Source organism: Cervus canadensis, chromosome 21 (assembly GCF_019320065.1).
Source record: "Cervus canadensis isolate Bull #8, Minnesota chromosome 21, ASM1932006v1, whole genome shotgun sequence".
NCBI classification, from domain to species: Eukaryota; Metazoa; Chordata; class Mammalia; order Artiodactyla; family Cervidae; genus Cervus; species Cervus canadensis.
Window position 1 is genome coordinate 48543363 of NC_057406.1, and position 9940 is coordinate 48553302.

At 43.1% G+C, this 9940-nt stretch overlaps 1 non-coding gene across 1 annotated transcript; it reads left to right on the plus strand.

The window, feature by feature from the left end:
- Positions 1-4086: 4086 nt before the first annotated feature.
- TRNAC-ACA lies at positions 4087-4158 on the plus strand. The gene has a single exon. It is a non-coding gene; the product is annotated as a tRNA-Cys (tRNA).
- The last annotated feature ends 5782 nt before the right edge of the window (positions 4159-9940 follow it).

Below are 9940 nucleotides of genomic sequence, written 5' to 3' on the forward strand. Positions count from 1 at the left end.
AAGGACAGGGTTTGGAGAGCTTCCAGGATGGTGAACAGGTGGAGGTGCTGGGAGAGAGCCTGTGATCACAACCCCCTTCCTCATTCCCTGCCCTGCGCATATCTTACGTAAGTTATAGCCTTTTACAATCAACTGGTCATCTAGTCAGTCAAATGTTTCTCTGAGTTCTGTGAGCAAATAATTGAGTCTAGGAAAGGGTTGTGGGAACTTCTGATTAACCGCCAGTCAGTCAGAAGCACTGGTGTGGATCTGATCTGGATGTGGCTGCTGGCATCTGATGTAAAGGGTAGTCCTGTGGGGTGCAGCCCTGAACCGATGACGTCGGATTCTCTCTCCTGGTGGACGGCATCAGTGTTGACTTCAACAGTGGCCACCAGCTAGTGTCCGAGAACCGCTTTGTGTTGTCGGGACCTCTGGCCCGCTGGAATCTGGTGCAGGACCTTTGGACACTTGGGCGGCTCTCCTGCCATGACGTTTGGCGCTGGGTGCTAGGAGGGCAGTCACGCGCGCCGAGCTGCTTCTGCTCAATTCACCAGTTACGGAAGCCACTCCTCCCCGACTCGGGGATCACAGGCTCTAATGGAAGTTCTCCGAACGGAAACAGGAGGAATGGGAGATCGGCATTACATATAACATAGAATATTTTTTGTTAATCTCAGCTTTACTTTGGGAAACTAAAGTTAAGTGATATAAGTGTAATGCTAGGATGTTGGTTCAAATCACCCTGATTCTCAAACTGCTGAGCTTCTCCACTCTCTAGACTGCACAGCTCACTATCGCTCACAGCAGTGAGCTGGGAAAGACACCAGCCAGCTGGGGGTGAGAGGAAAGACACTGGATTGTAGTGTTTGCCAACCTCCTTGGTGCAAATCTTCCCACCAGGCCCATTTCAAGCTACCAGTAGTTCAGCAACGGACCTGCAAAATTCCTGAAACTCTTATCTGTCCCCCTGAGCCCAGGTGAGCCGGCTCCAGCACGTCTGGCGTATCCTTAGCTGAGCCTCAGAGAAGGCGCTCCAGGCAAAATGCAGGCTGTCTCCACCTGTCCTTCCATCCATTCAGGCCGTGCGGCTTTGGGGCTAACTGGGATCACAGCCCTCCAGAGCAAGCAGGACACCTGGGGAGCCCCACAACGATGCTGGGCATGAGGTGATTAAAGGGGAAGTGTATGACCTGTGGCCCCTGAGGGACGTCAGGGGAGCTTCATGGGATGTGATGTGGCTGCCCTGTTCTTTCTGGTCCATTTTCAGAGAGATCTGGCCAACAGGAGTCTCAAGGGCTCCTCTAGCTGACAAAATGCCTACAATACCATCGCCGCAGCCGGGGGAGGATAGCTCTGCAGAGAGAGGCAGGACTGGAGCACTTGGGTTCAAGAGAGAGAGAAAGCTCTGTGGTCACAAAACCACAAGCAGCATCTGGCAAGGCAAGCTGGAGGGACTCTGATGCTTCCTCTTGTAGTCAGTGGGCCCAGAGCCTGTAATTTGAGCAAGTGCTGGAGGAAGGCTGAGAGGCTTGAATAGGGTGTCTGTGGCCACAAGGGCAATGCAGGACACACAGCTGAGGGTTTGGACAAACCCGCCCCGAGAAAGTTCTGTTACCACCCCCTTAAGAGGAAGGCTGGAAACTCTTATTGGAACCCACTGTACATCCTTGGTAGCGTGAGGATGGTGAGTTTATGCCACATCTATTAATAGTTCTCCTGACAGAGTGGGTTCAGTGACGCTCAATAAATCATTTTGTTAACTGCGTGAATTCCCGAGCTAAAGAAGGCCTTTGGCTTTGTGGAATAAGGATGTCCGTCCTGGAGGGCCCCGTTTGAGAATGAGTGTCAAGGTCCTGCACATGGGCCAAACCAGGCCAAAGGCCCCCTCCTAGAATTCTCGCTTGCCCAAGACCTAGCCCTGTCATCACGTAAGGGGGACATGTTGACCTAGCTCTGCTCCCTTTCATGTCTCTCTGCTCCCTGAGAAAAATCTGTTCTAAGGTCCTAATGTTTTCAATCCAGCTCGCTTGTTTTGAATTTGTTTTATTACTCCCAAGGTTAAATCACAAAACGCACATTCCTCTGTGTGGATTCTTTTTCTGGTGGTAGCATTGTGTTTCTCCAGGGACAGAATTGTAGACATTTCACATGGAGGTCTTGGCAAGTGAGGGTCTTGCCCGCTCCTTGAGTATCACTGTTGTATGGTCAGGCCACCCAAGATGGCTATACCCTTGTTCTCTGTACATCCCCTGCTCCACCAGCACCTGCCTCACCTAACCCTAATCACCCGATGGACCTTCCTACGTGCTTGCTCTTGGCCCCAGCTGGTCATTGTTCTAACTCAAGGTCAGAGCATATCCACTATGATAGCTTGATGGTGAGGAGTGTGCCCCTGTGCTGATTTCCCTGCTAACCGAAGAACCAACCTCAAGTCAATTCCCTCTATAATTGGTGAGCTCTCCCTGCCCCCAGGAGAGAATGCCACTATGTCCTGTCTGCCATCTACCGCACATGATGGGATGTTGCTCCAGGACCTTGCTTCAGACATGTAAGATCCCCGTCCCCCATTAAACCACTGACGTCTCTTTTGATGACTCTGGGCTCTTTCTTTGATCTGAAGCTAGGCAGGTACAGGCCTTGCAGACCTGTGGTGTGCAGCCCAACAAGTATGGACTCAGGTGTTTTGTTTTAAAGTTCGATGCTTCTCTGTCCCTTTGATATAGCTGAATTCACCTTAGAGCACTTTCTTGCTATCTGCCACAAGATGTTTCCATATTACCTTTTACTTTCCCTGCCCCAGACCTGAAGCCAGCCATGTTCGCAAGAAGCCCTAGTTTCTTTAAGTGGGAAATGTCACTTGGAAGCAAAGAACCGGGTGTGAGGTATGCTCATTACTACTGGAATATCATTGCCTCTGGCCCCTTTTTATAGACAGAGCTAGAAGAAAAATTCAATGATGAATGCTTCTTCAATTCAAATAAAACATAGCCCCAAGCCTTAATTTCCCCATTCCATATATACATTTTTACTTGTTTATCAGTTCAGTTCAGTTCAGTCGCTCAGTTGTGTCCGACTCTTTGCGACCCCATGAACTGCAGCACACCAGGCCTCCCTGTCCATCACCAACTCCCGGAGTTTACCCAAACCCATGTCCATCGAGTCAGTGATGCCATCCAACCATCTCATCCTCTGTCGTCCCCTTCTTATCCTGCCCCCAATCCTTCCCAGCATCAGGGTCTTTTCCAACGAGTCAACTCTTTGCATGAGGTGGCCAAAGTACTGGAGTTTCAGCTTCAGCATCAGTCTGTCCAATGAACACCCAGGACTGATCTCCTTTAGGATGGATTGGTTGGATCTCCTTGCAGTCCAAGGGACTCTCAAGAGTCTTCTCCAATACCACAGTTCAAAAGCATCAATTTTTCGGCACTCAGCTTTCTTCACAGTCCAACTCTCACATCCATACATGACCAATGGAAAAATCATAGCCTTGACCAGACGGACCTTTGTTGGCAAAGTAATGTCTCTGCTATCTAGGTTGGTCATAACTTTCCTTCCAAGTAGTAAGCGTCTTTTAATTTCTTGGCTGCAGTCACCATCTGCAGTGATTTTGGAACCCAAAAAAATAAAGTCTGACACTGTTTCCACTGTCTCCCCATCTATTTGCCATGAAGTGATGGGACCAGATGCCATGATCTTAGTTTTCGGAATGTTAAGCTTTAAGCCAACTTTTTCACTCTCCTCTTTCACTTTCATCAAGAGGCTTTTTAGTTCCTCTTCACTTTCTGCCACAAGGGTGGTGTCATCTGCATATCTGAGGTTATTGATATTTCTCCCGGCAATCTTGATTCCAGCTTGTTTATACTATTATACAATAAACACAATGTAATTTCCGAAATACAACTAACAAGAACACTACCAATTCTGAATCTATTAAATAAAGTTCAAGATGTCTTTGCAACTCTCTTGATTTTAAGATATATTCTATTAAGGATGTACAGTCTTAGTGTTATGTTTACAAGTTATTTGAATAATTTTTCTGTGTGACTGTGTTATCTATCTAGGATATATTAATATTCACTTCTTTATTTAATGTTAAGGTTTTATTCCCTGGTGGCTCAGATGGTAAAGCATCTGCCTACAATGCGGGAGACCCAGGTTCAATCCCTGGGTTGGGAAGATCTCCTGGAAAAGGAAATGGCAACCCACTCGAGTCTTCTTGCCTGGAAAATCCCATGGACGGAGGAGCCTGGTGGGCTACAGTCCATGGGGTTGCAAAGAGTCGGACAGGACTGAGTGACTTCACTTTCACTTTCAAGGTTTTATTTTCTTTCTTTTTACTTAATTTTATGTTTGAATATGTAAAATAGTTACATCATTTAAAAGTTAAGACTATTAAAAAAGTTCTAATCAGAGAAGTCGTGCTTGTACCCCTACACCCACCCCCTATAGGCAGTTATATTCATTAGCTTTAGATTTATTGTTCTTGATTTTCTTTTTTGCATAAATAAGGGTATATATTTTCTCTCTCTACAAAAGAACATAAAATGAGCCTTCTTTTGCACCTTGCTTTTTGTCACTTGACAATATATTCTTCAGATTACTTCATGTTAGTTTGTAGAGATCTTTCTCATCCTTTTTGATAGCTGCATAGTATTCTACCATTCAGATATACTGTAATTTGTTTGTAATGCCCTATGGATGGGCATTAGAGAAGGGAATGGCAACCCACTCCAGCATTCTTGCCTGGAGAATCCCACGGACAGAGGAACCTGGCAAGCTTCAGTCCATGGGGTCCAAACGGTCACACACGACTGAGCAACTAACACACCCACACACACATGAATGAGCATATGGTTTATTCCTAACACTTTACTACAAATAATGTAATGAACAACTTTTTTGTGTGTGAAGGTATATTTTCAGAGTAAATTTTCAGCAGTGAGATTGATGGCTTAAAGGGTTAATGCACATGTAATTTTTCTAGAAAATGGCAAAGTTCCCTTCAAATGGGCTGTACCATTTTGCCTTCCCACCAGCAATATATGAAAGTCCTTTTTCTCCCATTGTCTGGCCATTAAGGATATCATTAAAGTCTTAACATTTTTGTCAGATAGTTAAGAAGTGATATCTCAGTATAATTTTAATTTGTATTTCTCTTATATAAGTGAAATTGAGCATTATTAATATATATAAAAGGCCATGTGTGTATCTTTTTCCAGGAATTACCTGCTCATATCTTTTACTATCTAGTAGGTTTTTTTTTTTTTTTCTAGTAGGTTTTTAATGTATACTCTAAAAACCATCAAATTCTAGTTATAATATCAGAGTTTACAAAAGACTTTCACAAGTCATCCTTTTGATCCTGAAGGATTTTGAAAACCTCAGATGGAATAAGGACAGAACTGTTGAACTAGAACTGTTTCAAGGTAGTCTCATTAATCTGGAAAACACGGAGTACCTGCAACTATATGCATGAACTGTCTTGTCTGATGCTGTTAGAAACCTTGAGCAGACTATTTCATGTAGAAGGTTATTAACACCAGCCGAGAGCAACTTGTCAGATGTTCATAATCATTTAATAAATGCTCTCAGAAGTCCAATGTTGTCAAGTAAAGCCTAACTTGCTTCCTGCTTACAGTTGCACCTACAAGGAGCCCTGAGGTGGAAATAGGGCCTGGCAGAATAGCAACCCCACCTGCGAAAGATCACAGTTCAATGGGTTTGTTCTCTTGGCTACTTTCATGGTTTGCTTTTGAATTTTTGCTTTTATTTCTCTTCTTATTCAGAAAGTGACTTGAACTCTCCCCAGTATCTCTAATGTTTGCTAAGTCCAGACATTTTTCTTAAGAGATTCCCTGCCAGGAATCTTTCATTTAGCAAACCATACCGCTAAAGGCAAGAGGGGTTGATTTATTGAAATTACTGCTTGGCAAAGGCCGAAGAGTCAACTCTGCCACACTCTGACCCAGAGAAAGATTTTTGGAAAATAAGGATCATTTTCTTCAGTTGCAATAAAACCACTCTGCAAGGAATCAAATTTGCCTTCTGTCAGTGTGATCTTCATAACTCAAGAGAAAGAGGCATGTGCTCTGTCCACAGATGGAGTTGGCCAAGCAAACTGGGGAAGGGTGGGAAGTGGAAAGAGCCTCACCAGCTTGCCTATTGAACTGAAAATCCCCTCAAGGAAGTAAAGTGAGAGAGGGAACACTCATCTCTAGTCCATAAGCTGCTCACACTCATGGGCAGGAAGAAAGAAAGAATATCTTGTCTCCATTAGAACAGTCCTCTGAGATCCTGCCTGAAATGCACACATGGCTGAATTGGAGGAGAATGAATGACTCAGAATTTCTTGAAGGATGCAAGACACTTACCCTCCAGGGCATTCTCTTGACTAAAGCTGAAGTCAGAAAAGACAAACCATAGTTACCACGTGAAGGTAAGCACTGACCACAGGGGGTGAAGCGCTTGATGCCTCAGAATTGCTACAGAACATTTGAAGGTGACAAGGGTAGCTGCCAGGGCTTATAACAAACAGGAGAGAGAAGACATGGAGTGCTATAGGAGATTAAGAGTTGGATGCAGGAGAATTCATATATTTTTAAATCAACTTGATTAAGGTATAATTTATAAACAAGAAAATATACACATTTTAAATGTACACTTTGAAGAGTTTTGACAGCCTGCCACCACGACTACCAAGATATAAGACATTTCTATCATCTGCAAAGGGTCCCTTTTTGCCCCTTCCCATTCTGGGGCCCAGGTAATCACTGACATGCATTCTGTTGCTTGAGACGAAACTGAACTTTCCTGTGAGATTCATGTAAGTGGACTCATGCAGAATTTGCTCATTTGCTCATGCTTCCTTCACTCAGCGTAATAGTTTGGGATTCATTCACGCTGCTGCTTATACCAGCAGTTCTTCTTTTATCCTTTGGGTGTCCCACTCTCTCCTTCCCATGCTGTGTCCATAAGTCTATTCTCTATGTTTGTCTCTCCATGTCTGCCCGGGGAGTAGGTTCATCAGCGGCATCTTTCTAGATCCCATATGCATGTGTTAATATGCAAAATTTATCTTTCTCTTTCTGACTTAACATCACTCTGTATAATAGACTCTGGGTTTATCCACCTCATTAGGACTGACCTTCTGTTTTATAGCTTAGTAAATATTCCAATGGATATATGTACCACAATTCATGTATCCATTCATCTGTCAGTGGACATCTAGATTGTTTCACATCCTGGCCATGGTAAAAAGTGCTAGAATGAACATTGGAGTACGTGTGTCTCCTTCAGTTATGGTTTTCTCAGGGTATATGCCCAGTAGTGGTACTTTGGGGTCATATGGTAGTTCTATTCCTAATAATGAGTGATGTTGAGTATCTTTTCATGTGTTTGTTTGGCCATCTGTATGCTAAATTACTTCCTATTTACTTTCTTTCCCCATTAATCTGCAACTGGTGAAATTGTAGAGAAGGAATTTGGAGGTAGGTAACTTCTACTTTTGGCTATAAATATTTGTCAATAAATGTCTGTCAATAAACTAAAATTCACACAGTATTCCAAGACACCTCTTGAACAATTTGTTTCAACTTCCTTCATCACTGTGTAAACAGTGACCTAATAACACTCTGTAAATGGTTATTGCCAAGTGCTAAAATAATACATCTGTGGGTCAGCTGGACAGGCCATGGCCTTGATGAACAGTCGCTTTGTTCCCTTTACTGTAGTAGCAGCTAGGAATATGAAGTGAAGAGACTCACTAGTTCCTGGTCACAGAAGCTGGGAGATAACAGTGACTCTTCCCTTGCAGGAGCTGTTTTTCTGTTGGTGTTGCCAGGAAGTAAGCCCTTTCTTTCCAAAATGATGAGGATTCCTGAGGTAGATAATGGATCAATGTATAGATGGTTAATAGCTGAATGAAAGGATAACCAGCCAGCCAGAGAGGCTTTTATTTATTCATCCATAAGATAACTAGATGAAGGAGACGTGGAAAGAGTATGCATTGAATGGGAAGGAGTAAAAGTCAAGAGATAATCATTGATGTAGCAGATAAGAAAAGGAGAAATAGAAGCACACAGAAGAAGCTACTTACAGCAGGGGACCACACGCCCCTGCCAATATATATGACCACAGGGACAATGAAAGGGTGAAGTTATTGAGAGCCAGTTTAGCATCTGGCCTTGCTGTACAGTCTCTGATGACAGGGTGACGGGCAAGGTCCCAAGGCAAGAGAGACAAGTACCATTGCTGGTCCCCTCCCCTCTGGACTCCACTCTCCTCATTGTATCCAGCGGTCTCCTGGGTAAATGGAATGGAATCTTCACTATACCCAGTACACATTTCTTATTTATTGAGGTATAACTCATATAATGTAAAACAGGCCCTTTAAATGTATACAACTCAGAGATTTTTAGTATAGACAGAGACCTGTGTAAACATCACCACTACCTAATTCCAGCACATTTTTAGCACCCCAAAAAGAAACCCCATATCTGTTACCAGTCACTCCCCATTCCTTCCTTCCCCAAGCCCTCAGTGACCGCTATCAACTCTTTTGTTTTAAAGATTTTATAATTGAGTAGTTTTAGGATTATATCAAAATTGAGAGAAATGTACAGAGATTTTCCACATGCTTCCTGACCCCATATGTGCGTAGCCTCAGCTACAATCAGTATTCCTTACCAGAATGATCCTTTTGTTGTTATTGTTGTTGTTAAACAAAGGAAGAACCTATACTGATATATGATAATCATCCAGAGTCCATAGCTTACTTTTTGGTTTACTCTTGGTATTGTATAGTCTGTGGATTTGGACAAGCGTATAATAAACATATGGGCTTCCCAGGTGGCGCTAGTGGTAAAGAACCTGCCTGCCAGTGCAGCAGATGTAAGAGATGTGGGTTCGATCCCTGGGTCAGGAAGATCCCCTGGAGGAAGGCATGGCAACCCACTCCAGTACTCTTGCCTGGAGAATCCCGTGGGCAGAGGAGCCTGGTGGGCTACAGTCCATAGGGTCGCAAAGTGTCAGACGGGACTGAAGCAACTTAGCACGCACATACATAATGACGTATATCTACCATTATGACATCACACAGAGTATTTTCACTGCCCTAAAAACCCTCTGTGTTCTGCCTGTTTATCTTCTCTTCCTATAATCTCTGTCACCCCCTCCCCCAACTACTCTCTGTATCTACAGATTTGCCTGTTCTGGGGTTTTCATATAAATTGAGTCACACATGTGGCCTTTTGTATCTGGCTTCTTTCACCTAGAATAAATAATATGTATTTTTTCTTTCTTTTTTAATTAATGAATTTTATATATTAAAGCAATTTTAGTGTACAGAAATATTGAGCAAAAGTTTCACATGCCTTCTTTCCCCACCCCTTACATAGAGCTCCCTATTGCTCTTTTTTCACCATCTCAATAATTTTTTAAATGTACGATTCAATAGTCAGTTATATTCCCATTATTATGCCAGTACACTGGTTTTCTTTAAAAAGAGAGGTTGAAGAGTAGTCTTCAAGTCTACCTGACGCCCTCTCTGGAACCGAAAGCTCAAGACCTTGATTAAGACTCTTCTCACGATCTTGCAGCCCCACCGAGGCTCTCTTCCCTTTGCCAGACTCCACGAAAGGCCTGAGATGAGCTCTTGGGAGCAGTAGTGATTCTCCAAGAATGAGCATGCGCCTCCCTGACCTTGTAGCATTGATTTGTTCTCCTCCACTTTAGTAAATATTTTAAGACATTGAATTGGATTTTAAACATCAGAGACTTATTTTTATCCTGAATAAAACTTAACTGAATTAATATTGAAAGCACTAAATGATTCAACTCTAAAAACTTGTTGAGGAAGTCTTCCTAAAACTATTTTAATTGTCTCCTCTGGGCACAATGGCCACTTGCTTTAAGAGATTTGCAATGCTGATAATAATCTTGAATAGTGGAGATTTTTTGC